Here is a 27347-nt window from a genome sequence, read left to right as displayed (position 1 = left end):
AATTAGTCCGTGCCTCAAGGACTAGTATTTGTTCAAAACAATTTATTCAATCTTATTGGTAACAGTGATTGCTTAAGGGGTTAACCCCACTTGTGACTTTGAAAAAAAAACAATATTTTATTCCATTCTTCTACACACAGATATATGTTTCTTTGAAAGTGAAACGCACGATTTATTTATTAATATGATTTTATTTCCAATCGTCAAACTCCACTCTAACAACTCAACTGCCCGTTACATGTCTTTTTCGAGTCCTTATATGTGGACAACATTATCTTAAAATCAGTCTTTGAACTATTGACTCAATGAGAAAAATGAAACGCTCATTAGAATTATGTGAAATACATTATCGCGTCAACTCATTAAAATGCATCTTTCTGTTCATACGCATTCTAAGCCTAATCAGAAAATTGATTCTCGCGTCTCAAATTTATGTTTATTTGTCGTTGTCGTTTCATTTTTCTTATCTGGAGTGGTCTGGTTTATGACTACACAACTATCTGAGAATACGTCAAGTTGATCCAAATAAAATTGATTCAAATATGATCGTTGAAAGAGAAATTTTTCTCTGTACCAAAAACCACTTGAAATTGAAACTTTAAACACGTTTTTTTTTTGCATATGACCGATATGAGACTGATAACTAAAATTATCCAGTAACTCCTGAACCGATCTTTTCGAAACTTAGCGGGCTTATTCAATCGTTCGATTATTTTTTTGATAAAAAATCTCCGTTTCAAGCTCGAAAACTACCGCTTTTTAGTGAAAAATCGAACCATTAGTTGAACGGTCCGCCATTTTGTTAGAAGTGCATATTTTTTTAAATCCTTCGACCAAACATTAGTTTTTACTGTTATTTAACTAAATCCATTGACATTTTTTGACTCAGTTTATTCAGTTCGCCACAATTTTGATCACCATTGTAACATAACTGTACAATATCTTTCAATAAAAAAAATACTGAAAATTATTCCATTATGTACTTTAAGATGATATGATGATCGATCAAAACAGTAATGTAATTTTCTTAGGAAAAAATCGTGAAAATGACTTATTTTTTGCGTAACAAGCTTGATTAACCCCCAACTGTTCTTTTCTTTCAACAAGTAGCCTTGTTACGTTGTTTGTGCGTGTTACGTACGTGTTGTATTCGTTAATTTGTAGACTACGACCGCAAACGCAACAATTCATCTCATTTTCTGTTATCATCAACATCAATTACTTACTTGTCTAGAATATCCTCTGCCTTGAGTTTTTGAAATATATTTTATATACATATATATTATATATTTTAACGTTAATATTGGTGGTAATAATTTCACATTTCTTTTACAGACGCTTTTTTAAATACACACATATGCACGAATATACATATAAAACAAAAACCAAATTGCAAATTGCTTTGAAAAAATAGTTTGAAGACTATATTATTATGTGATTAAAATATTCAGTAATTGTTGACCATCTGAAGAATGAACTACAATATCGTTTATTCGTTTTATAATTATTTTAATCATACCTTCTGTTCAAAATTGAACCGGACTGTGCAAATAAAACGACAACAATTAATTATTCTTCAATATTTATTTTATCCCCTTCAAAATAATCACCATCGGAATTAATACACATTTTCCAACGTCTTTTCCAATCTTCAAAACACTTTTTGTATGCTGATTTTGTAATGGCCTTTAGCTCCCTCTGCGAATTTTCTTTTATAACTTCAACTGTCTCAAAATGTTTTCCACGAAGCGCCAATTTAAGTTTGGGAAATAGGAAAAAGTCGCAAGGAGCCATATCGGGCGAGTATGGTGCTTGTGGGACGATATTGACGTTATTTTTTTTCAAATAGTCACATACAAGCGCTGATGTGTGGGCCGGTGCATTGTCGTGATGCAGAAACCACGAATTGTCCTTCCATAATTCTGGCCTCTTTCGGCGAATATTTTCCCGTAAACGCTTCAGAACACTCAAATAATATTGTGCATTTACTGATTGACCTTCGGGAAGAAACTCCGAGTGCAAGACACCTTGACTATCGAAAAAAACAGTTAACATCACTTTAACCTTCGACCGACTTTGGCGTGGTCTCTTGGGTTTCGGCTCATCTGGATAGCGCCACTCCGAAGATTGTTGAGTAGTTTCAACATCATACTCGTACACCCAAGTCTCGTCACCAGTAATGATGTGCTGAATGTCCCTATCATCCATAGAAAGCATCTCTTCAGCCACAGTTTTCCGATGTTGTTTTTGAAGAGAAGCAATTTTGGCACAAGCCGCGCGGTAACCCAACGCATCCCCAAAATATCATGTAAAATGCTGTACGCCGATCCAATCGATATGCCAAGTTCACTAGCTATTTCCCTTACGGTCACTCGACGATTTTCGGATACAATTTTCTTTACTTTTTCGATGTTTTCGTCATTTACCGATGTCGCTGGACGGGAAGCATGGGCCAAGTTCTCAATAGATGTACGGCCCTCTCTAAACGATTTATACCAGCTAAATACCTGCGTACGCGATAGAGCAGATCCACCATAGGTATTTTGCAGCATTTTTAATGCGTCTGGACAAGACATTCCGTTTATAAAATAATTTTTTAAACACACTCTTTGTTCAAGTTTTTTATCCATAATGAAATTCGCAAAAATATTTCGCCGCCTACTTTTTGCTAAGTGATTACAAAGAAATGACGTTGCAGATCACACTAAAAATTGACAACTAAAATCATTGCAGTCTTAGATCTCTTCATAAAAAAAAAATTTAAACAATACGTCAACAACGGTTAATTTAAATGATACAGTCCGGTTCAATTTTGAACAGAAGGTAAAATAGTCTTTGAAACTTCGTTTACATCAATCCTGCAGAACATATTTTATGAGTTTATAAACTTTATGGAAGTACATTGTTCCATAAGCTCAGCTGGGATGCATAAAGAACAGCAATTCAAGTTTAATATAATTAAAAAATTACACTAATATCGGATATAAATTTTGGGATTCGTTGGCCGTGCATAAATCATCTTTATTAGAGTTATTTATAACTCGGCCAGGTCCAGGTTCTTTGGAAATTAAGTTTTTTTTTAAATCAGACAAATTTCTGTGAAATCAACTCTGCAATCTTTCGAATTATTCCGAATCTAAATCATATGTAGACACTCTTCTTTAATAGAATCTATTGAAAACTACTCATCGAAAGCGGCAAAATGTGTTAATCCTCTTAACATTAGAGTTATTTAATATATAATATTAATTAATAATATTTATCCAAGAATGTAAACATTTAGAAACCTAGTACCTTATACATCCATTAAATTATATTCTATGATTATTTTAGAATTTTCATTCTGAGAAATAATAAAGTTAAATAGTTTAACAAGATAATATGGTTATTCTTATTAAACGTTATTTTAATGTTTACCGATAAGTAGGGCATCAAGTGTGAAGCTTTTGCAAGTTAAGATTTTAACATTATTTAATTAGCTCCTTTATGTTGTACGAGTTTGTGTACTAGATTAAAGGATCTATGTCGAATATCAGCTGCGGAAAACAAAAATAAAGTAAACCAGATAAAAATAAGTTTTCAATTTTTTTTCTTGATAGGGAAATCTTTAGAGTAAATTATTTTAAATCGGTAAGTATGGATAACTCATTTATTCTCTCTTCTTTGAAAGTTTGTGCCGAAGCGTGCTCCTTCGATGTGTAGTTACTCACAAACGTAATTACACACGCCAGAAGTTCTACACTTGTTGAAGCAAACGTTAGTAAAACAATTTTTCACCATAAAACAAAAAAGAAATTTATTTAAGTAAGGATTAACAAATTAACGCTAATGAGTAAAAGCAAAAATCGTTAGCACAACAATCCATATTGGATCAGGACTTTGAAGTGTGTTAGAGCACTTCATTCAAGACCGTGACGGTACACTACAGTACACTATGGGGAGGAAATGTGGTGAGCATTGCGCTCGCCCGAGATTGTTACGCTGATTTGACTCAGGTACTCATTCACAACTGAGTCAACTGACATCCGACATCCAGTCACGATAACAAATCCTACGAAGGAAAATTGGGCAAGGCACAAATTTTATTTCAGAAAAGCAAGTTTGCGTTAGAAATGAATAAATAAAAAAAGGTCCTTTCATACTCCCCTCCTTTGAAATATTTTAATATGAATGTTAGTCTATGACACCGTCGATTATGTGCATATTTTCAACTTCTTTTGCTGCTATGCGCCCCCAAACTCTCAAACCATACTTTTTGTTGACAGCTCGCGTTAATTTCTCTAAAAGAAAATGTTTTCCAAAAGTCATAGCCAAATTGTTCTTCCCTTTTTGCGAAGCTTAGGCCGTTTGCACTACTCTTTGAATTGACCACGGTATCCACCATTGTATACTAAACCGAGAATTCCATGAGCATCACCCTCCTTATCAGTTTCTAGCGACACCTCTGTTAATATTTTAGTAGCACTAGTGAAAGGACTACTTTTAATTGTTCGAGCAATTATGCCCTTTTCATGGGTTTTATTCGCCAATTTGTTCGAACTTTTGGAGACTTCTGCACAGTAGAGTGAATTATATTTCAATTTCTCTCTAAGATTTCTTCCTTTGGCAATATTTTTCTATTATTTAATTCTTCGAATTCACTGGACAGTTCTTTGATACGGGGTGCTATGTTTTGACATTGTTTAGTTTTTTGAGTAAATGTTAGTCAGCTTGTTTCCTTTTTGTCTATCAAATATAAAATCTTAGTGAGATTGTTGATTGTTTTTGTTACTAAAATATCTCTAAAATGTTTAATTTGGTGTCAAAAGATAAAACATGTCAATTAGATAAACTTTACCTTAGATAGTAGCTTAAACAAATAAGCACTGACTGCATACAAGCTTGTGTGATGTTTATTTGCGCTACTTTGCAATAATCACGTTGTTGTTTCAAATGGGGTCAGCAAATATGGTACAGTTGGTTTTTTTTTATTCACCCAAATTCGTTACTTTTGTGAGTAACGGTATCTGGTGAATTCTGTGAGATGAACTTTAAACTATTTTTTCTTTAATGTAAAGAATAAATTCATTATATGTCCAAATTACCCGAGATTGAACGTGAATATTTCTGGTCATTGATACTTGAATTAATCCTAACGTTTGTTAGGTATGTTAGGAAGAACAATAACTCTTCTACTACAGTTAATTTTTATTGATTGTTTGTACGTTGACGGTCAGTTAAAACTAAATGACATAAATGGCCATGTACTTGGACAATGTGCCACCAATGACGCCTTGGTTGCCAAAATAGTATCTCTTCATCACGCACCTGAGCACGGTTTTGCCAAAACCCACCTTGGCATTCAGATGACCCATCGCGATCACAATGTTACGTTCAAGAAACCTCTCCTGGATTGCATTCAGTTGCTCATAGAAAGAAGTCCTACCAACGGAGGCTTAGCATCACTATACTATTGAAATGACCGGAGTCTTGAATCGAAAGTGGCTCCCAACCTTACGATTGTCGTAAGTATTAATCGAACACCGCATTGACTGTTACTTCCGTCAGGCGTATATAATAGCACAATGCCACCATCCGGCGATTAGTGATGTCCAGTATCTCGTCATCTAACGCTTACTTAACTCTTGAATGTTCAACTTGTGACGTTGAAATTCTCCTTCAAGTTGGAGAAAGTGAGCATTCTGAGATTCCCGGAAAAGTTATCGAGGAGGGTGCACTCATTCCAAAATACCAACTCGATTAATAATGTTTCACTGGCAAGAAACTTCCGAATTCTGCAGTTTGCTAGCTTATCCATTTTAGTCTCTTTTTACGACAAGTAAGGAATATTGGGAGTAAACTTTTATTCCTCGCTCCATAGGGGAACTGTCTTAATGAGGAGGGATTGCAAACAATTAATAACGCCAAAATGCCTGGAGACAGATGTGTATTTACTCTACAGCGACTCCATCTTTCCTCATTTTTCAAATGGACTTGGAATCATCTTTGGCGGTTTTAAGCTGGACACTTCGGGTATAAAGGTTTTGTGTTTATCTCATATGAGAAACCTTCTGTGTTATGGATGGAAGAAATGTTAAAAGGACGTTGTTTCGCCAGGTTGCCTCCGTCTTTTCTTTTCCTCAGTTAGGTCCAATTTAACCGTTTGCAACCATGCTTTCATGGCATGAAAGGTTTCACTTCCATAAAGTTCCATGTCCTCGAGGTGTTGCGCCATGGCCAGGGCGCCTGGAACCTCAACACGGAGCCTTGGGGAACACCCGCTGTTATAACATATTCTTTCGCTCCGTCATTTGTTTCGAACCAAAGAAATCTCTCTGAAAGGTAACTCTCGCTATTCGAGCTAAGTAACCAAGGACATCCAATTCAGCGAGGGTGCCTTTAATTCAACCCCATTTGGCCAAGTTAAAGCCCTTCTTGACATCTAGTGTTATCATCGCGCATCACTTACGAGCGGCCGGTGCTTCCCGAACCAAATTCACAACCATTACTATTATATCACCGTAGAATGCCCTCTTCGAAACCCATATTTCCGCTTCGATAGACTACGTGCCAGCTCGACGAAAGCAAGCAACCTATTGTATATATATCATCAACTCCAACATCTTTTCCATAGTGTCTGGAAGACAGGTGGGCTAATAAGAAGAGACTGCGCCAAGTAGTTTTTGGGGCTTCGATAGCAGAGTCAACTTTTGTCTCTTCTTTTGAGCGGAAACACTCTTTCCACCAAGCATGATTCAAATATGCTTATGAGCTATGCGGGTCTGATTTTACGATCCAACTTCAGGGCTTTGTTCGGAATTCCGTCAAACTACGGAATCTTAGTATCCTCTATTTTTCCACAGATTTCTCGTAGTTCCTCCTCTGTCGCACCGGATATCGAGAAGACATACTGTTAAACCGTTGAACTCCCTGTCGTGGGAAAAGAATTTGGAACAATAGTCGCGGATCCGTAGCAGCAGGTGATTTGTGCTCCTTTTACATCCTTGTAAGTAGTGTCCCACGGGTTTGGATGCCTGAAGGCATCGCTGCTTGTAGTAATTCTGCAAAGCGTATGGCTCACAGACACGATAATATCAGCAGCGGGTTTCTTACTGTAGTGGAAATGCTGACGGTATTGTAAAATCGCATGCCTCAGTTACGCTTTCTCCACCTTCTTTATCACAATCTCTCCTATTCCGCTAGGGTTGAATGGTTCCCTTAGCGCAAAACAAATATTCTCCCGCGATATAACCTCGCGTAAGTCTTTGCACTCGATTACTATCTCTTGCTATCGAGCTTTCATTTTTCCTAGCTCACCTAGCACCTTTTACACTTGTCCGCGAAAACTATACCGCTGGTTGGAGTGAGTGATGCTGGCATCCGAATACCTAGAAAAAAAACTAAAAGATCTTCCCATGCGTCTGTCGCTCATATGAGTTCACTTTATATGATGAAGACATCATACACGTTTTAAAGTCCAATAAATTCACATTAAATATGAAACTCTGACCTTCCATAACTTTGTTAATAATACATAGTTGGATTTCCGTCAAACTCTCCATTGTATGTGATATTATCATTTATTCGTCTTCTTTTTCTCGGCTCGTGACCGTTTGCACCATTTGGTTCTATCAAAGGCCTAATCTTGATCCACTCGCAAAGCTTTCAAATCCCCATCCATCGAATCAAGCAACCGTTGTTTTGTCCGTCCTTTTTGGTCCCTTACCATCGACAAGTGAATTCTCGTTAGCGTGAGTTATGTGACTATACTATCGAAGTCGCCTCTCTCGCAATTTTTTCACGATCGGTGCAATCACATATTTATCGCGGCTAGAAATAAAGCGATGCTACGCCACTCATCCAACGCAACATGTTCGCTTCCATTACCGTGAGACGCCGTTTATTGTCTTTTATAGTCGATCAACACTCAAAATCATGTAGGGCAAAAGACACTACGGTAAATTTTGAATTTGAGCCGTTCGTTGATACATCAATTGCAAAGAACGCCAGTTGTGAAAGGCTATTTCATCCAAGTTGCGCTAATGCGTGAAACAATTTCATAACGAGGTTCATCGTTGGCTGATAGCATTGACCCAAGATATTCAAATCGCTTAGTTCTGGGCAGATCACTGTCACTGGCAGTGATAATGCCTGCTGCGTAGGAATCGGCCGACAAAAATTCAGTTTTATTCAGATTCAATCTGAGACCTTGCGGTTTTGGTACATCCGCCACACTTTGAACTTTTCGAATTGTCGTAGAGTAATTTAACCCAGTGCACGAGTTCTGCCAGCACAAGTGTTGTCGTAGAGCATACGAGATGAGTTCGTATGGCACACGGTCAAAGGCTTTCCCCGGTTCCAGAAATGCAGTGCAAAGAGGACGATGCTTCTAGCGGTGTTTCTCCATGAGTAACCGCTCAGCGTGCATTGCATCAGCAGTTCCGCAGTTCTTGACAAATCTCGTTTGTACCCGGTTGTCAAGAATCCGTTTGGTATGGAACAGTAACCGAATCGGACGGTAATTTGGACATCCTGCTGAGCTACTCTTTCCTGTATTGGAACTGCGGTGCTTTCTTGCCAGTTAGATGGTGTTCTACTTTCTTGAATAACCCGATTGAGGAATTCTCTGAGCCACAGTGTTGTTCCAAACCCTTTTCCCTTATGTAATCTGTTGCCATCTGCCTTTTCACCCACATGACCATTTGCCCGCAATAACCGCATAGTCGTCAGCAGGCACGTTGCAGGTCTCGCATCTGGTTGACCTCTTTGTGGTACGTACGTGGTGAAGAAGTGAATAGAGCGATCAGCTGATATAATGGTGAACTTCATCAGCCGGTCATCAAATCGTTCGACTTCTTTACTAGCATCACAGAGCCCTCAGAGAAAGCAATGCCAACACCATATTGAGTGAGTGGGCTACCAAAATATAGAAGTTTAGAGCCATTTTCACCGCGTTCGCGTTCTATGTCGCAGCTTTTAGCATCGGACCATCGAGTTTCTTGCAGAGCGCAAATACCGATGCGTCTTTTCCGAGGAGCTGTTGGGAATGACTCAGTTTTTTCAATGATGGTGGCAATATTTAGCTCACTGCTCCACCGTGGTTGTGCATTGACTTTTTAACCTTCATCGTCGCATATAATACTTGCAAAAGTACATTTGCGGTGGACACGATTACTAAGAAACTACTAGTCCAATCAACCGCCAAATTTTTACCACTTATTTATTATGTCGCGAACGAAGGATTTTCAATTCTTTTAGAAAATATTTTTTTTAAGTAAATAAATCGAAATTTTTACATCGCTGCTATTTTCCTAATAGTTAATTTTCACAAATACTTCGTTCAGTGACTAGATAATACGATCTACTGACGATGATTTTCTTAAATTTTAATTTCCTCTGAATTGTTATTGAGTTATCGTGGCTACCGTAAACCATTGCTAAAAAAAACACTCTTGTAAAACAGCTGCAAATCCGCCATTTCAAATTTTTTTTCTTAAAAAAATTGTACAAGTGCCTTACAATATGTATTATTCAATGCTGCTAACCGCTTTTTAATAAACATTTACTAAGTTGTCGAAATAAATTGAAAACATATATAACCAACTGTAACTGTATAAGTTAACTTTTTAAACACACGGTTTGTTTAAAAATTATAGCTTCATTTGATCAAATCTACTTATCGACTAACTCACATGATTTACTTAATAATAAATTACACCTGTGTAATTACTGCAGCTTCAGCAATGCGTTCCGGTGCATCCGGTAGAATTCTGCTTACCAGGCAGCGCGTGTTAATATTGCTGACCTATTGATGGGGTTGTTGGCGCGTGTTGTTTCAATTCGCTGACATTCGCTTATTGAAATGGTAACTTATATAACCCCTGAAAATCTTACCTTTTGTAATTTTTCTCATTTTTAAGATTTTGTGTAAACACAAAACCTTATTAAAATCGGTTTACCGTCTATCTATCTGTCTTTTTTTTATGGATAGAGGTGGAAATCTTACAAAGCCACTGCCGCGCCAGATTGCAGCAGCGTGTGGAGTTCTCACCCACCAAAGCCGCCCCCACTTTCTCCTTTTTCCTTCCCCGCGGGACCGCCGCAAAGCATTACTTCGCGGGGTGGACTGCGCTTTAAGCGACCAAGCCTTCCGTTTTTCGCGTCCTCCTTGCGCGCTCCGCTCTTCCAAGTTCCTCTTGTATTCTTTTGATTGCGGAGTTCACCGCACACCAGTTTCCCTCCGACTTCAACATTTCCCCGACGATGTTCTGCGGGCTTAGGTTGGTTTTCAGGGAGTCTTCCAGACTTCTCCTTTCTGAGAAAAATCGTGGACAGTGGAAAATAACATGCCCCGGGTCCTCAGGTGTGCAACCACATTCAGGACACAAGTGAGAATCATCCAGCCTGAATTGGTGCAGGTACTTCCTGTAACCACCATGTCCTGACAGGAATTGCGTCAGATGGTAGTTAATCTCGCCGTGTCGTCGCTGGATCCACTCCTCAATACGGGGAATCAAAGTGTGGGTCCAGCGACTCTCGCCTTGCCGCCTTTCGGTATTCTGCATCCTTTTCAGGAGGATTCATTTTCCTTGTCTCGTACAGGCAGCGTGTCTCACTTGCCAGAATGTCTATCGAGATCATTCCCGCAATAACACACGCTGCCTCGGCTGATATTGTTCTGAAGGCGCTGCACACCCTTAGCGCCACTAATGATTACTCTCATCACACGCTAGTGCTTCCTCCCAAACTAGTGCCGCGTATAATAGTGTGGAGCGAACCGCTCCGGCCACAAGTAATCTGCGGCCATATCTTGGGTCTCCAATTTTAGGCATCATCCGCGCTAATGATACGCTGATATTTGCCGATTTCGCACAGGCATAGTCCAGATGTCCCTTGAAATTGATTTTACCATCAATCATCACCCCCAGGTATTTGATAACCGGTTTCGAAGCGATGACGTGACGTGAGATCATCTGCGAAACCGATTATCGTGGCCTCCTTTGGCACGGGAAGGACAAGGACCCCATTGTACATGACGTTCCACAGGAGAGGACCCAACACTGAGCCCTGTGGTACTCCTGCAGTGACGGTGTACTGCTTGGATCCCTCATCTGTGTCGTACCAGAATGTCCTCTCTGAAAGGTAACTATTGAGGAGCTTAGTCAACTAACTAGGGACACCTGTTTTAGCCAGTGAGCTTTTTATCCACTCCCAACTTGCGGAATTGAACGCATTTTTGATGTCCAACGTTACCACGGCACAGCATTTTTTAGACGACATCGCGTCTCGAGCCAGTTTCAAAACAACGTCCACGGCGTCGATCGATGAGTGGGCTTGACGAAATGCAAATTGTCGCTCCGATAGTCCATCCTTATATTCGATGATAGGGAGCAGTCTGTCGTAGATGACCCTTTCGAGCATCTTTCCTGCCGTGTCAATAAGGCAAATCGGTCGGTATGATGATGGGCGGGAGCAAAACTAGTTTTTGCCTCTTCCACCAGTCGGGAAAAACTCCTTCTATCATGCATGTTTCAAACACGCTGATAAACCAGTCGGGTCTGGTCTTAACAGCGAGTTTAAGGGCTCTATTGGGAACAGCATCCAGACCGAGTGCTTTGTTATCACCAATTCTTCGGCAAATTTGCGTTAGCTCCTCCTCAGTTATCGCAGGTATGGTGTAGACGTCCAATGCTTGCTTGTGTTATTTGCGCTCCCTTTTATCCGGGTTGAAGAGCGCCGTCACGATATCGAGCAGAAGATGCGAGCAGGTCAGTTGTGGTGTTCGCCCTCTCATCTTCTTCATAACTATCCTGTACGCTGTTCGCCAGGGGCTTTGGTCTGCCTCTGTGCAAAGTTCCTTGAAGCATTCTTGCTTGCTGGTCCGTATAACCTGCTTAAGCCTACCTCGAAGGTTCACATATACTAGCCGTTTCTCGTCGAAGTCTTGTCTTCCTCTAGATCATTGGCAGATCCTTCTAGCACGAAAACATGCATCCTGTAACACCGCGATCTCTTCATTCCACCAATAGTTTGAGCGCCTTTTTGCCAGAATTCGTCGCCTCGGCATAGCAGCGTCGTATTCTCTCGTAAAGCGTCCCATCACTTGCTCTACCTTTTCCGTAGCCGAACCACCGAGATTTTGACCTCCCAATAGCATCTCCATGAATACATCCTCCTCAAGCCCTTTCACGGACCAGCCTTACGGGAACGCACATCGACGCATGGGCCATGTTCGATCTGGAGGAAAATCGCCTGGTGGTCGCTGTGAGTATTATGCTCACTGACAAGCCATGTCATTCTCCTCGCCAATGTGGTACTCACATATGTCAGATCGACTATCGAGCCCGACCCTGTTCCACGAAAAGTGGAAACGTTTCCCGTGTTGGCAAGCACCAAGTCTAGCTCCGCGAAAGCCTCAAGCAGGATACGGCCCCTGGTGTTCGTAGTGCGACTGCCCCAATCCACGGTCCACGCGTTGAAATCACCAGCTATGATCTTGGGGTTTCGACTTCTTGCATCCGAGACTAGCATATCTAGCATTCCTTCGAATTCTGTTATGGTCTATATATATAGATATCAGCTAATTTTGCCCTGACGAATCCAACTTCTGGTAACTCCATCACTTCTTGGATGGCTTGATTTCCACACGCCCATATTGCCGTCTTGCCAGTTACATCTGCATTCCAGGCAAAGCTCTTATTGTTGCGATAAGGCTCGCTGATTATGGCAGCTTCGATGCCCTTCTCATAGATGGTCTGCGAGAGACGGTCTTGCGCTGCCTCGCAGTGGTTGAGGTTGATATGTATCAACCTCATTTCTTTACTGCATTCAACTTTTTGACCTGTCACAGTCACCGGTGCATTTCGCCGCTATGTGGTCAAATTCCAGGCATCTAAAGCAGCGCTTAAGGGACACCTGCTCCCTGAGTCGGCAAACGACCCAACCTATTTTTACTTTTCCAGCCGCAAGCAGTTTGAACGCTGCTTCAGCTGGTAAGCTTATGATTGCTGTTTGCGTGCCTCCGTATGCCTTCCTCAGTCCCCTGATTGCGGAATCTTGCAAGCCAAGTGGTCCGAACTGCTTTCCTAAGGCGTTGCGGATATCCTCCTTGGTTGTGATTTCGTCAATGTCCTTACATTGTATGACAATCTCCTGCTTTCTGGCCCGTACTTGAGCTTCTTCTCCTAAGGACTTCCCTATCTGTCTGTCCGTCACACGCATTTTTCTCGGAGACGGTTACAGCGATTGACACGAAATTTGGTAAAAAGCTGGGAACTGTGAACGCTCACGCATACATCCTTTTACGACGAATTTAAGGGTGGGGGGGTCCCCATACATGCAAAAAGGGGGTGTAAATTTTTTTTTTCATCAAATATAGTCATGTGTGGGTATCAAATCAAAGGTCTCGATTAGTACTTTCGGAAGTTTTGGCATTTCTTTGAAAGGTGGGGAGTGCGGGGGTGGAAAGTGATCATTCCTTTAAGGGGGCCTTTCTCTGAAACTACCAAACCGAAAAATCTGAAAAAAATCAGTAGGCTGCCACTATATGGTGCCTGGGCTCCGAAATATCTTCCAAACTGATATCTGTACAAATAAAGTCAATAATAATATATTACGGTTATGGCGATTGACACCAAATATGGTAGAAAGGTGGGAACTGTGAACGCTCACACATACAGTGAGTCGGGCTATGGGCACTAGGTGAACCATTCTTTGAGGACATCATAGAGATTTCTGGCTGCAGGGTGGAAGAGTTGCTTTCATTCGTGACCGCTTTTATTAACGGCTGGCTCTGAAGATCTTAGCCGGCTGGACTCTACCTCCTTACTCTCATAACAGCAGTCATGGTCTTACGAGGTTCGTGGCATCAAATCAGCGCACCACAACGCTAATTAGGCACCTGGAGCGACCACAGCTACATAGCAAGAGGACGTTACGTATGACCTTCCATACAGTAGACCCCGCATTGGTTAATTTTTGGTTGGAATTATCGACGAGATTGCGATTGCGATAAACTGTCAATCCAGAAAAATAAGCAGTTACATGTGTTATGTGAAAAAACCAATTCTATTCTCATGTTTATAGGAGTTGTATAATGTAAATATTTCCTCTGAAAAGAGATCATTTTTATCTCTGCACCCTTTCCCAGAAAAAGATAACGACTGAAAATTCTTTTTTGTATTTGAACAGATGTGCATTGGCCATATGCATACATATTTGTTTCATTTTATAAGAAAGGACTTTATGACCATATTCCAATAGATGATGGGCCCAATACACCTTGTGAATTAATATCAGTTCTGAGAAGTAATTCTGAAATTAATAAACAATCAAGAAGAGCAGTGAGGAATTGCGTTGTTTGAAAAATTGTGTACCATGAAACGTGTCAGTGGTAGAAGAGACATAAAAACTTTGATGGCGAAAAGTATAGTGTGTGGAAATTCCGCATTCCTACTTAATAAACTTAATGTTATACAAGTTATAGAGAGGGAAGTTCCTGAAGAAATAACCAAAGGGTGGAAAACTACAGAAAGGACTGAAAAAAGTATAATAATAGAAAACAAAGTGATTCTTTTTTAAAGTTTTGTGTAAACATTGCTTCGCGTAAATAAACGTTTCTGAAAGAAAAGACAACTTTTGTATAGGATAGGCGACGACCTTCAGAGAATGTCCAATTGCAAGTTTCATTGGTTTGATTTCGTTCGAAACAGTCCCAATTACGAGGTGTTGCTTGTCCCATCCTGACTTGTGCTTTATGATTTGTTTTCTGTTATGTATCCTGTTTAGGAGGTGACTGACAACCGTTTTCTTAAGGCAACGTCACAAGTCCGGGTAATATAATGTCCCGGTTAGCGAGTGCCCCAATTGAAAAGTTTCACTGTTTTAAGTTTGCACATAAATAAATTTAAAAAAAATCGTATTTCCTGTTGGATGCAGTAATTTTTTATAACAAATTTCTCAATTGTTGGGAGCAGTTTGTGTGGTCATTGTATAGAATCTTCAATACCCGCTGGGTGCAGAAATTTACTTTGAATAATGCAGAAATCTTTTAGTTGAAATCGTTGTGCGTGAAGTGAACATTATTTACTTGAATATTTTTGATATCAGTTTCTATCGCAGTTCAGCAGTCCATCCGGCACATTGTTATTATTTATAAATTACCATCAAATAGGCCTATCTCCGTTCATATACCATAAGAGCGGAAGTAAGTTTCTGCGAACACACATAAGCAGAGACAGTTGACATAAGCCCACATAGATTTGTGCCGCCTCGACTGCTTCCAATGCCCGCGCGGTGCCCTCGGCGCAAGCAAATGCTGGTTCCGCGCGAGTTTTTCCTCCTGAGTTGGGGACCTCTCTCTCTTCCGTCCTGTCTTTCTTTTCAGTTGAATTGTTTGCTTTATTTTTGTTTGTAATTAAAGAAATTGTTTAACTTGAATCCTGCACTCTCTTTCATTCAACCCTCAATTTCCGTGGCCTTTGAATCGCTTTGAATTTCAAACTTCGACAAATATCCATCTGGAAAAATCTCTCGAATGTTAACGGTTTTCTTGGTAAAACGGTTACAGTTCTTCCGCTTTTCACTTCCGGAATAATTAAAATTCCAAGCCTAGCGCCCTCTGATTGTGAGAATTCCACAGCTCAATTATTAGAATAAGTTTATCACTGATGTAACAAGAAGAAGACATGGTGGATGCTGTTGTCAATTTACCGAGTGGTTTACATTTAACATCAGATCCTAATTGAGAGAACAGTCCTCGTACGGATTGATGAAGTGTGTGGAGTGCTAAGCCAGGCCTCGATTTGTGACCTTCGTGAGTTGTGCCGTCAAAGAATCTCTGAAAGTCGTAGAGATGTTGATGTTAAGTTTTTGTGTTTAAAAACTGTTCTGTAATCCTGTTTCGCAGTTTACCGGTTCAATTTTCAAATCGAGCGGTTTCTGTTTTTCACTGTTATTTATAGTCGAGTCTGAGTGCTTCACTGATTATCCTTAAGGTACTACATTCATTGCTTAGTATCTCCTATCTTATGGTTTTGAAGCTTGTTAAAAGTTGTTTTACTACACATTTCTAGCTTTACCCTCCACTATCTTTTATTTGCGTTTTCAGGACATTCTTCTAGCCGCGGTTATTGTTTGTGTAGATTCAACAAACCAAGCAGTTCAATGTGGTGAAATCCTTCGGAGGTGAGCTCCGACAATGCACAACGCTTCGGACAGTGCAGAAAGTTATCGGGATAACAACAATAAAGAACCAACGAATATTTGCGTCCCATTATGAAATAGGATACATATTTCGTGATTGTGAGAAATATTCAGATTTAAAAGTGTACAGTGAATAATCAGCGCGAAAGTTTCGAGTTGGACAGCTGCATTCACCTGTTGCACTTCCAGTAATTTTGAGTTATGTTCGACTAAGAGCGGTCTCTTTACTGTAAAAATTCTCACAACAATAATTTCCGTTAAGCGATTGACGCGAATTAAATTCTAGAATTGAATAGTGCGCTCCAAATGTGACTCCGATATTTCTGGGTGTTGGATGGAAATTCCAAATGTCGACTTCTCTGATGGAGCTGAGTGTTTCATGCTTGTTGCAAATTGATTCTCTTCATAACGCGATTCAAGGTAAGTCTCCGCTTTTTATCTATAAATCATAAATACATAATATATAGGAAATATTTCTACAGCAACAATGTCAGTAACACATGGAAATTTTAAGGATTGCCGCGATCCATATAAAACCGTAGGATCATCCAAATATAAAGATATATGCCTTTAGTTTTTTAGAAAATATTCTTAAATTAAGGTAGCAGCTAAGCGCTTTGTTAAATTTTTACATTCTGTGAAGGATTAACACATTTTGGAGCACGCTTACTGGTCAAAAGGTTCCTTTTATATCCATAAATAGATTTTGGTAACTGAAAGGGTAGTTCTAATTATAAAGTCGATTTGTAATGATGGAAATATAGTGCGGCCAAATTATGATACATAAGAAAATTTAGTTTTTAAAGCTTTAAGTTTGTAATGATACGAGTGAGAATAGAAGATCAGGTCGATCATCCTGAGTGGCCGATAACGACCCAGAGGGCAGAGCTATCCCAAAAATCTAAACAAATTGGCTAAATTGACCGTGAAGGTCCGCCCACAAAGATTGAAGCTCCATCAAAGTGCTCGGTCGACACGTTCCTGCACGCCTCTGTGCTAGCCAGGCTCGGGAATGTGGGGGGGGGGGTCCTTTGAGCGCTTTGATCCCTCGCGCTTCTTTACTCAAAACAACGTATCTATTCCGATGCGTGGGTCCGCACTGGATTCTAAAATAGACGTTAATTAGGATTTCGCGACGGCCTATCGAATGATAAACAGAACGCGAACTAAAATTGGAAATTAGAAAATAAAAAAAAGACGGCTCGACCGCGCGTGTGGAGCCGTAAGTCTCCGGACCCGAGTGCCGCGATCAAGGAGGCAGTGATGCAAACTCAAAAAAAAATAAAATAAGTAGAATTGAGGAAAAAAATAAGTAGATTTGATGAGAAAATAAGTAGATTTATTTTTGTGCCATTAAGAGCCCTGTTACCTCAAAAAAATTCGTAATATTATTTATAACTTTAATATATTCAAAGCATTAGGTACAGAACACAAAAAACATAACATAATTCAGAATTAATGATAAAACATAACAATAAATAAAATGTAAAATAATTCATTCAACATTGAAAAACAAAACTTAATTCCAAAATAAAAAAGGAACCAACAAAATAAAAATTCAATAAAAATTAAATTAAGTTATTTGGGAATATCGTACATAGCTTTATTGCACTTTTTTCTCATCTCAGTAGTCACTTTGAAATTTGTGCAATCAGAGTTTTGTAGTTTTAGTAACCCTTTCGTTTGTAAGCATGCTTTAATGGTTGCATTCTCTAATCGATTTCTGATTTTTGTTTTCATTAAATTTAGTTGGGAAAATACCCTTTCAACATTTGCAGACGAATGTGGGAAGGACAAAATAGCAAATACTAGTTTAACTAAATTCGGGAATGCTTGCTCGTTACCAATTTCAATGCGAGCAACCATACGCCAAAATTCTTCAATGTCTAAAATTTGTTCTTTATCTTTTACGAAATTTATCAGAGTACGGTATTCCGAGTCAATTTCTTGTATATTGTCAGCTAGTAAACGTGGGACTTGTTGTAAAAGTGGAGCTATCGATTTATAGGTACAAGCGTATACATTGTCAGGTGCGATTATGAAAAGATTCCTAAAAAAAGAGTTATTCAAATCGAATCTTTTTAATATTTGCAGAATGGCCTCAATATAAAAGTTACGACACTTATTCTTAAAAGTATCTATTTCAATGACATTGATTTCATTCGTAATTAGAAAGCATTCAACTTTTATACCAAGGTATATACTTTCCAAATCTAACAAACATTCTGGAGGGAGATTAAATTCTGAGGTACTATCTAAAAACATTGTAATATAATCTTTCCTTACAAAGCACTCTAACAATGTTACTACTATTTCTTTAACCGAACTGTGCAACTTATGTATCTGTGAGCTTTCTGATTGAAAAAGTTTATTTAATTTAATGAAAAAAGGAAGTGCGAATTCTAAAAACAATAAATATAATTTAGTTATAGGATCTTTCAGCGACGTTAAAATATTTTTAGCTGTTTGTAGATTTTCCTCTTTGACTGCAATAGAAAAGTATGCTATAACCACATCATACTTCTATTAAGCGACTTACGACTGCAGATAATGATAACCATCTCGTTTGAGAAGGGTGTACAATTTTATTTGCTTTGAATTCAACAAAATATTGTAAGGAAGAAAAATCTTTAAGACGTTTCGATGAACTCTTCAAATAATTGAAAATATTACGCGCCAAATCTTCTACTTCGCCAGGAAGTTTTTCGCATGCGTATGAGGCGCATAAGTGAAAACTGTGACAAACACATTTAAGAACGAACAGATCATTTATGTCTGCTTTCAATAATGTAGATACGGAATGATTCCTACCCATCATAACATTGGCTCCATCAGCTGCGAAACCAACCATGTTTTGTTTGTACATGATATTATTCTTCGTGAAACTATTGATTACAGCAGAAAACAGACTACTAGCATCTGCAGATTCAACTTCAATTAAATCAAAAAACAAGTCATGTACTTTAAAATTTTTACATACTCTAACCACCAAGCATAAGGTTTTTACTAAAGATATATCTGTGGACTCGTCAATAATTAAAGAAAATTTATTGGCGTTTAACAAATCAACAATTTCTTCTATGTAAGATATTCCCAAAACGTTCCGTAAAATGTTTACCATTTTCGTCCTAGAACACTTTACTTTTTTGGCAATATTCAAATCCGGGGTAATTTTGTTAACGAATTGCGGTAAGTGACCCATTATTTGGAATGCCAAATTATGTTCCGCAACAAATACTGCCATCATAATCTCGGCATCAATAACAGCAGTCTTGGATGCTGAACTAAATAATGGTTCAATATTTTGTTGCACTAGGTTTAATGAAATCGTTCCAGCGTTTTTTGTATGTATTTGGGTGTTTGCATGGGATTTAATTGCACTTTTACCCATCTTCCCTATGTATACATCTACAGAGCACACTTTACAGAATGCATAATGACAGCCTTTTGTTCCCTCAGATAACCATTTAAATTCACTTTCCCAGTATTTTACGTACTTTTGTTCATATTTCTGCTTTTTCGATTTTTCACATTCCTTATCCTTTTCCGGACTTTCATTAATTCCTTCGGTGCTTTCCGAGTCAGGTTCAGAACTTGAAGATGCCCACTGCGGGTCCTTCGAAACTACTTCGAAAAATCTTTTCATTTTCATGCCTAAAATTATCTTTCTTACAGTTACATGCTAAACTTAATTTACGCTTACGATTACATGAATAAATTTAAATTCCAATCTCATAGAATTCAAACGAAACCGACCGGCTCACCGGCGCTAAACAAAGTGCGAACAGTTAAACAAGTAAAAAACACAATCATGTCATGTCACACTCTGACACACTTTGACACATTTTCCAACTGCAATTTATACACATGCACGGCCTCATGTCATGCATACACAAACCAAGTGACAAGCCACAAGACTTGACCGTTGAACTACCATGGTAGTCTTTATACTACAGCAGTTCAGCATCAAGATCCATTCTACTCTAAACGAAAATTGTTGTAATATAACCTTCTACTTCAATGACTATTTATGCGCTTTGCAAAAATTGAAAAATCAATCATAGCGTGTAAAAATAAGTAGATTTCATGCAAAAATAAGGAGATAAGTAGATCGAGTCGAAAATAAGTAGATCTCCTTATAAATAAGTAGAGTTTGCATCCCTGCAAGGAGGGGAAGATCCACGACGGATCACCGTCTCAATTATTGTCTCTTCCGCCTCAGATCTTGTATGAGGCGCGGCCTCTGAGGTTCCCACCCTTCCTCGTCATCCTCAGGCCAGTTATTCATTTTGAGGATGTCCCTTGTTAGAAATTCCGCGGGAGAAAGCAGGATACGAAAGGGAGGAAGTCCTCAAACTACGATTTAACTATTCACGCATCATTGTTCAGCCAACTTCATAACAATAATTATAACAAAAAAATGAAAATAAAAATAAACAATATGTACAATTCAAAGAAGGAAAATAATAAAAAAAAGGAAAAATTTATTTATTCAGAATGCAAAATGCATTCAATCCAATTTATATGGTACCGCCGTTTTTCCTCGAACAGCGACGGCATCCGATCCTACTACTCCAACGATATTGCAACGAAATGAAAGTGAACGAGTCAAATGAACATTGTTTGTGATGTTATGCAACCAAAATAAATCGATAAACAGAAAACTCGTCGCTTGGCGACACGTAAAGTGTATCAACTAAACGTTGCCGTTCAAAAATTCAAAAATTAGTAACCGTTTTCTCAAATTTCATAATGCAGCAATCTAATCCATCATTGCGCGCCCTTTCCCACTGACTTTCCTTTATGATGAAGAAAAACGAAACGATCTCCTCTAACACGATTACGAAGTGAAATTAACCATTGTTAAAATATAAAAATAAATTACGTGATTGAAACCATGGGTCTCTGGTTTTCGAATCGCACATTTTTTGTTAATCACTGTTAATTACAACAGTTTTCGACCTTTGTAGAGATAATATTAAGAAGTTCCCAAATGTAGTCCATTTTAATTAGTGTAAACTCATTTGCATAGTTAAATCTTCCAGGAGATTACTAGAACCATCAACAATTCATTTAGTTTGCGTTTAGCTGCTTTTTCCGTAAATAACGAAACTACACCGTCGAACCGTTAATATGTTTGTGGTTCGGGGTCATCTATGCTCTGATCTCTGATTTAGCTTTAGCCAGCTCAGGCTCAAACTATCGGTTTCTACTGGATATAATTCGCACCCTTGGCGTGTTTTCCTAAACATATAAATGGAGCGTTTTCCATCCGATGCCACTCACGGTCACGCTGCTCCCAGGGTAGAGGTGAGGCAGCGTCTGAAGAGTTGCCTCTGCCCTGGACGAAACCGTTTGTCCTACAATGTATTGATTGTTTTTTGTTGTGTCTCTCTGTTTGGCCAGGAATGACGAAATTGGGGTGGTTGTGGATTGTGTATGTGGGGTCTGTTGATTTCGGTTGATCTACTGGGTTGTGTTAGATGTGGTGTTTTAGACGTGTAGGTGTGTTTGATGGGGATAAGTTGGAAGTTGTTGGGGAGGTCTGCAGTATTGATCTGTGAGGTGTGAATCTCCTATGTGGGTGGCCGTTGAGGCTCAAGCGGGGAGTTACGGGATTCAGTTTTACACCTTACTGTCCATCCGACAGCGGTCAATCTTCTCAAGACCATTTCCACTATTGAGTGGTCAGTGAGGACTTCGTCTTGTATTCCTGGATTGGAGATTGTGAAGATTGTTTTGGGGTTTGTTTGGTGCGCGTGTAGCGTCTATATTGATCTTTTGTGGCATGACCTTTCAAGGGGGTTCTTTTTTGTGCTAGGGTTCAGGGTCATCTGTGTTCTTGTTAGTGACGTCTTTGTTCTTCTTAGATGGGTATTTTATTGAGAGTTGATGTTCTCGTGTAGAGCTCCTCCTCCAGGTGGACCATCAGTTCGCATACATCTCTAGCATGTCTGAGGGTAGCGTGAATCTTTCACAGTGTTAAGGACATCAATGATCAAACGCAACATACTCATCCGCCGAATGGATTGCTCCATGACATGGTCCGGGAGATAGTTTGCTGTGGGCTCTGGTTGTGTTTTCAAAGGGAGGGACACCATGTTTCTATTGTATGTTGTGGTCGGTGGTTTGGTGAGAGGCACATTAAACACAATAGATGTGAGACAATCAGCTCGAGGTTTATATTGATTGTTTTGATATGGCTCTGTGTGGACAGAGTGAAGGGTGATGGTAGGGGGTGTAGGTTTTTTTGTATTTTTTGTCTTTTGTTCAGGAGGTGGTTTTATTGACAGGTTAGGGTGGTGTTGGGGAGGCAAGGATAAATATTTTCGGGGAGGTATGCAGGATAGATCTGTGAGTGTGAGTCTCCTGAGTTGGGAGCCGTTTGGGCTGGTGTGAGGATCTGCCAGATTCAGTTTTCGACCTTACTGTCCTCGACAGTGGTCAATCTTCTCAAGACCAGTTCCACCATTGAGTGGCCAGTGAGGACTTTGTCTCATGTTCCTGAACAGGAGATTATGAAGATTTGTTTGAGGGGTTTTTTGTGCACGTGTAGTGACTATGCCGATCTAGTTGGCTGGTTGGGGGGTTTTGTTATGGTTGGGTGGTGTTGTGTTAGCTATATTTGCTATGTGATGTTGTGTATTTGTATAGAATCGGTATGTGAGGGCGGGTACTATAAGTATGTGTTCCCAGACCAGGTTTGGGTAGTACATCTTCATTTGCCCGGAGTGTTGTAAGAAGGTTTTATAGGAAGTTAGTGTAGTGGGGGGTGCATTGGCTGCACCCTGAGTGATAATTTAGTTGGGTATTCCGTGCTTATTGTGTCGGAATAGCACAATGGGGAGCACTTATGAAGAGGTAAAGTTGTGTGTATCGAGTTCCATGCTGATGGAAAATCCTAACGACTAATGCTTCATCGTTTTTTTGTTGAGAGTCAAGGGGGCCCTTTGTTTTGGGGGCTGTTTGGGGAGTGTTGACAGAGGCATTAGGTTTATGCTGAATGTCTGCTCTCATAGGGAACGATTTTAGAGAAGCGGCTACGGGAGTATCTACTTGAGGTAGGACGCCTAGATACGTATTTCGACCCCGTCCTAGAGGGTCTCGTCAGTAGGCTTGAGTAGGCAAAATGTATTAGTTTATGTTTGGAAGAGAGAGGTGCCCTATATAACCATCAAATGTTTGTGGTTCCTATTTTGTGAGGACATGTTTGGTAATAACATGTGCTGTTAGTGTGTGTTTACATATGAGCCTCTATAGGTTCATTTAGTAATATTTGAATAGTGGGGAGTGCATGATCCCGATAGCATTGAGAAGAAGTGATGACATTGGGTAGTGTTAGATGTAGGTGTTCCTCTCTGGAGAGGGTCGTGTGTGATTGTTTTTGTTTATTTGGGGAATTGTGTCTTAATTAGTAATTTTTGTTGGAGAGATGTGTCGTTAATAAGTGTATGGCGGTGCTGTTGGTGTGGGTAATAATGATGTTAGCATTAGTTTGGGAATCTATGTTTGTTTTCTTTAATCTGCGTTATTTTGTGTGGGTATCCTATAGTTATGTTTATGACCAGACGGAATAGTATTTGGGGGTTATTGTTGGTTTTGTAATAGGTTTTTTTAGATCGGTGTGTTAGTAAAGTGTGGGATATGTTGATGACACGTGGGGAGACATCAACTACATGACGGGTGGAGGTGGGGAACTTTCCTAGCGTTTTATGCTTTTGTGGTTTTGGTGGGTGGTTAGCCATCTGTGTGTGTTTCCTATGAGTTTGTTCAGGGGAGGTTTTAATATCATGTTGCCGAGTGAGGCAATTGTATTTGATGTGTGCTAAACAAGTGGAGGTTTTATCGATTCCCTCTCAGTGAGTGTTTTCAAATGACTTTCTAAATTATGAGTTAGATTGAGCTTTTTATATCCTGTCTTAAATCAAGCTTGACTGTTAAGGTGGTCCCTAAATTAGCTGTGAGTTTGTGGTCCTTTGTGGTAGAGAGTAGAAATTGTTGTTTTTGTGGGGAGTTATTGCTATACGTGAGGTTGTGATGAGGGAGTTATTACGATTTGTGGTTATTACGATTTTTCATTGGTTCAGATATCTGACCAACGGATGTGAGGGACCCATGTGGGAGAGTGATTAGGGTATTGTAGACTTATGTGGTGGTTGATCATGGTTCAACCCGCTACAATGTGTGAAGGATCCGTTGTGGATCTGATCTATGGCTGTGTGTTTGAAATTTGGTATGGAGGTTTAGGTACAGGTGTTTAGGGGGTTTAAGAATAATATATTGGAAAAATTTTTATTTTTAGGAAAAATTCCTACCTTGAATCGTTATACTTTCGTTGTTCGTTCCTTCGTTTGTGCTTTCCTGTGTTGCGTGTGTTCACTATATGTTCACTCTGAGTTCTAATTTTCACTCTGAGTCCTAATTTTGTTGTGTTGTCACTGTAAGTCTCCCTTTTTTTGGGGTTCACGTCACTGTTTGGTGGGCTTGTAAAGTCCTGTGGTAGCTTTGAATTACACTGTCAGGAGGTGTGTGACTGTGGGGGGTGCGAATCCCGGCGATAGGTATACGTAGTGTGGTGTTAGACTATTAATGGGGAGAGTTATCCAAAAGCGCGAAGCCCGACTGAAATGCTGATTAAGGAAAAATGAGGAGGGGCTGCCAAAAGTGAATGATGAACGTAGCGGAGTGCGCGAAACCGTGAGGAAGAAACAACAATTGTGGGAAAGGAACCTATGAGTGGTGAAGGTATTAGCCTATAAATCGAGAGTATTGAACGTAAGACCGGCTTTGAGTGACCGCGAATTGAAAGCGAGATTCGAACTGCAGTTGATGAGTGAAAAAAAAACACGTAATAGTGGGCGGAACTGTAACGTGTGCAAATAGGAAAACTGCAAAAGCGGCTCGTGGATAAATTTAAAGAACTTGAAGTCGCGGGGGGGCACTTTGAAACGTAAGAAAAACTGGGACCAATGATAGCACCGAAAAACAGAAAAAACGGGAAACCGAGAATGGTGGGTGTGCCACGTAACGTAATCGTAATGATGCGGGACGCCGTATCACGGAATTTATGAGAAAATTAACACGAGGGACCACAGAACACGAAACAATTTTTTAGAAAACTGACACGAGGGGCCACAGAGCACGAAAAAATTATTTTTTGAAAAAACTGTCACGAGGGGTCACGGAACACGACAAAATTTGTGAAACACGGATGCTTTTTAATTCACGGGGTGTCTAGTTAATGATACATAGGAGCTTTGGCCCTTTGTTATGATGCGCACACTGGTTGCCGCGTGTGTATATGATGACACGTAGGCTCAAAGTTTTTGCTTTGAGAGTTTGGGTAAAACTTTTTGCTTCCGTCACAATTCTTTCAAGAGTCGAGATTAGTCGCGGCGGAGTATGTACTCTAACTGATGGGTCCTGTGACTTTTTCATCCTTTAAATGCGTCTGGGTTAAGCTGCCCCTGTCTACCTCTGGAGGGGGTTTGTGTATGGTTTTGCATATGGGCTGTGTACTGGGTTTTTCTTGTGTTTATTGTTTATTGTATTCTGGCGCGCGTGTGGGAAAACCTATGGTAGGCTCTATGTTGGGTGGAGGTGTGAGTTGTTAATGAGGGCGGGAGTTTTAGGGATGTCTAGTCGTTTCCTGGGTATTTGGTTGGTATGCTATTCTCGTTAATGTCAGGGGGTATGGTTCGTTTTATGAGCTTACTTTAAGATGTAGGGGATTTTGGGGGTCTCAATTTTTGTTACTTTGGGGGTGTATGTGTTGACTTGATCACCGTTGTATTGTTCACCATATTTGTTCAGAATTATGAGGGTGGCATTTCTGAGTGCTTTTTCCACCTGTTTCTTGTGTTCATGCTTAGAGATTTTTCTTTCCTCTGGATTTTGTCTGGTGATTAGTATGATGTGGTTTTTGTTGTGAATGATGTAGGGTGGGTTTATGTGCTCAAGTGTGTCCTTGAGGGCCTGCATGATTAGGTACATGTACCTGTTTGACAGGAATTCCCTTAGTGGGTTTCCCGGTGTGTATTCCAAGTTTTGGAATGCGTATTATCTGTTGTTGTGCGACGCGATGTTGTTGATCGCTAAATGGTCTAGGGCTTCATCTATAATTTTGGAGATCTTCTTGTTTGAGAGGGTTTGAGCTGTTTTTTCCTTCTTTGTCATGTTTGGGTAGTAGTTGATTGCGTCGATTATTTCAATGTCGTCATCTATTCTGCTCACAGGGGCATTGATATCGTTGGTTGGTAGGTTTCTCTTTCTTAGTTCTTTGTTGCGGCTTTTTAAGTAGTTGAGGATTACCTTTGTTGGTGTGCATGTTTCCGGTTTTTCTAGGGTTATCTTTATGAGGAGGAGTTGTTCTGGGTGTGTGTGACCTGGTGTACTTGAGATGTGGTCTAGGGCTGTATCTATGTTCTCAAACGTTATGTCTAAGTCTGTTTTGGGGTCTAGGAGGGTTGTTTTATTGCTATTTTTCTGGCCATATTCTAGTGAGTAGATGAAGGCATGGCTTAGTGTTTCAGTTGTGGTCCCTCTGAGCTTTAAGCTTAGTGTTTCTCCTGATGTTGTGCTGGGGTTTAGGAGTATTCTAGGTAGGCTTTCTTTATGGTTGAGGGTGATGCCTAGAGTTTTCGCCTGTTCTCTGTTCCTCCTACTATGTAGGGCCTCAATATGGGGCTTGAGGACGGCGAAGTTTGTTTTGTTGTTGACCTCTTTGATGTGTCCCGTTTTTAGGCTTTCCTTTATTTTCCTTTTGATGATGCTACCTGTCAGAAAAATATGAACGGTCTTCCATTTCCTGTGATTGTCCATTTTTGTTGGTGGGGAGTTCCGGCTTCGCATCATGGCTTGTTGTTTTCCTGTGAATAAAGGTTGTAGAGTACGGGCTCTGGTATTTTAAGGTGTTTGGGTTAAGATGAAGAAGGGCGGAGGGGGGGGATTTTGCTATTGGGGGAGTGGTGTGTTTTCTTAATGCCTGTTGTGGTCTCAGGTTGTGGTTGTTTAGGCTACATGGGAGTACCGGTGTGGTTTGTTTGTGTTGTCGTTTCTTGTTTATTCAGTATTTGATGTATTTTCTGTATGTTAGCGTTTAGTGTGCTTGGTCTCTCGTTTGCCGTATTGTTGACTATTTTGTTATTAAGTATACTTATAATACT

At 39.7% G+C, this 27347-nt stretch overlaps 1 long non-coding RNA gene across 1 annotated transcript; it reads left to right on the top strand.

The window, feature by feature from the left end:
- Positions 1–15658: 15658 nt before the first annotated feature.
- LOC119654764 lies at positions 15659–17102 on the top strand. The gene is made up of 3 exons (XR_005249846.1): positions 15659–15974; positions 16088–16602; positions 16665–17102. It is a non-coding gene; the product is annotated as an uncharacterized LOC119654764 (long non-coding RNA).
- The last annotated feature ends 10245 nt before the right edge of the window (positions 17103–27347 follow it).

Source organism: Hermetia illucens, chromosome 1 (assembly GCF_905115235.1).
Source record: "Hermetia illucens chromosome 1, iHerIll2.2.curated.20191125, whole genome shotgun sequence".
Classification (NCBI taxonomy): Eukaryota; Metazoa; Arthropoda; class Insecta; order Diptera; family Stratiomyidae; genus Hermetia; species Hermetia illucens.
The sequence above is the reverse complement of the archived record's forward strand: the minus strand, read 5'-3'. Positions and strand labels throughout refer to the sequence as shown.